This window comes from Leptonychotes weddellii, chromosome 14 (genome assembly GCF_054177405.1).
Source record: "Leptonychotes weddellii isolate Sample4059 chromosome 14, ASM5417740v2, whole genome shotgun sequence".
Classification (NCBI taxonomy): domain Eukaryota; kingdom Metazoa; phylum Chordata; class Mammalia; order Carnivora; family Phocidae; genus Leptonychotes; species Leptonychotes weddellii.
Genome location: NC_138382.1, coordinates 54,859,465 through 54,861,806, shown reverse-complemented (window position 1 = coordinate 54,861,806; position 2,342 = coordinate 54,859,465). Strand labels below are relative to the sequence as shown.

At 38.2% G+C, this 2,342-nt stretch overlaps 1 pseudogene; it reads right to left on the bottom strand.

Annotated features, from left to right (window-relative positions):
* Nucleotides 1-425: 425 nt before the first annotated feature.
* Nucleotides 426-2,050, bottom strand: LOC102737736 (small ribosomal subunit protein uS2 pseudogene; annotated as a pseudogene).
* Between the last annotated feature and the right edge of the window lie 292 nt (nucleotides 2,051-2,342).

Here is a 2,342-nt window from a genome sequence, read left to right as displayed (position 1 = left end):
AGCAATGACTTGACCACTTATTTGGAGAGATTTCCATAAAGTATCTTATTTAATGTTATTTTCCTTTATAAAAGAATAAAATATTGCCTCATTAATATTATACTAAATATCAATCTTAGTATATTCTTAACACAAGTTTAACATTTTGAAAGCTATATGTATTGCTGCAAAAAAGTGTGAGGCTGAGAAATAACAACCTTGGTTGGCTACAGGTTCAGCTCTAATCTTATTCACTGTTGCTTAAATTTGAAACATCAATAGAAACATTAATAGACTAACAATGCTTATTTCTCAGGACTCTACATTACTTATATACAAATTGTCCAACTTGTTCTAAGAGGGGAAAGTGTTTTCTTTACAATTCTAATTTCAAAATTTGAAGATTTCTTTATTTACTGGATAGAGTCTGAAATGAAATTGAGGTCTATTCTTTTCCTTCCCTTTTTTTTAAGAAACTGTTTATTTTCCGTCAACCTTATTTCCATTTTGTTTGCCTCTGTGGAAGAGCAGCTTAAGACCACTCAGTGGTTGTTCCCACCCATTCAGTGGCCAGAGCAGTGGGAGCTGCAGACCGGTCTTCAGTGGCAGGCTGAGCACTCCAGTCTTCAGTAGGCAACTGCTGAATAGGCACAGAGGTTACATGCATGCCTTCAGACCTGTCTTCAGGTAGCAGTGAACTCAGGAGCTGGAGTAGTCCATTCATCCTGAAATTCCTCTTCGGTCACAACATTTTCAGCAGTGGGCTGCTCTTCCTTTTCAATCTCTTCAGGATCTCTATAGAAGTAGAGCTCAGGCATGACCTCCCATGGGTGTTCATGGGAAATGGTGCCAGGCACGAGCGAACTTCTCAGGCCAGCATCAATATCAGACCCATTGAGTGAGCTCCCTTGTTGTTGCAAGGGATGGCAATGTCCACACAGCACAGAAGAGAGTCTGTGTTACACAGAGCGATGGTAGGCATGTTAACAGAAAACACCCCTGTGAGAGGCTGGTGGTTAGTCCTGGGATCAGTAACCACCAGAAGTCTCGGCTCTCAGAAGGCTGTCTGGTTCTGGGTAGTGAAGGTTCCAGAAGTGAAGCAGCTAGCAATGGGAGTGGCTCCAGTAGCAGCAGCAAACTTTAGCACACCTGGCCACTATTCCTGGATGACATGACGCTGACATCAGCTGGGTTTCCAACAGCAACAATGGCATGAGCTGCCAGCAGAAGCTTCTTCTACGTTGTCTTTAGATTTATGATGCAGGTACCACCACTTCTCCTTTTGTAGACGTACTATTCCTTTTGGAAGTCAAGGTTCATGCCACCTAAGTGGGTTCCTGCTGCAAGTAATTTGAGGACATCCTCCTCCTTCATTTGCAGGACATCAAGGACTCCAGACATTGTGAAGGTTGTAACTTAAAGTTACAACAGGAATGCAGAACAATGCTGTATGGACCCCTCCCTGGGTGGCACAGAAAGGTCACGTGTATTATGGATTTCTGTACATTGTAAATGGTATTTAATCACATTCATTTAACATTTTTTTTGAAGGGGAATATCATCCAGTTTATTTCTCTGATGTGTAGCACACTACATGAGAATAAATAATAGCTCTTTGAGTGGAGAATGGATAGATGGATGTATTTACAGGTTTGCTTACAACAGACATTCTAGAGTCACAAAGAACCAATTTTCTTACTATTTATTTCATATTACTGTCATATTTTAAAATTCCTAAAATGGCTTCCATTAGCATATTACATTAAAGTAAGAGAAAGAAAAGGAGTCACAATCTTTAAAGATTTTTCTAAAGATATCCACAGGAGAATTATTTCTCAATTTCTACTCACTCCCCCAAATTCCAGATACTCATATTTCAAGCACTTACTATACCCTAGATATTTTAAAAAGTTATTTCATTTAATCCTCAAAGCAACTGAGTATGTTGTACAAAAACTTTGTTGTTGTTGTTGTTGAGAAGGAGGGAATTTAGCCAAATCACAAATCACATGACAGGTAAGTGGCATAGACCAAATTAAACTTCAGAGTCATTTTATTACAAACTGTGTAAGGCTATTTTCATTTTCCTCAACTATCCTTCTCTTTCTTCCCTCTATTTTTTAAAATTGTGAAATAATCTCCAATTTTGGATTGGTGATCTCTACAAATTTGCTAAATCATTTGTCTTTTAAAATCATGAGAAAGATAAGAAAGAGACAATTAAGACTGCAAAGGAATATGGATAGAGTTAAATTGGATTATAATAAATTTGCACATCAATCTTGGCACATTGACAAAGGACATGATTCCTTGTCATTATTCAGGTCTCTGGTTAAATGTCACCTTCCTTAGAGTCTTTTTTG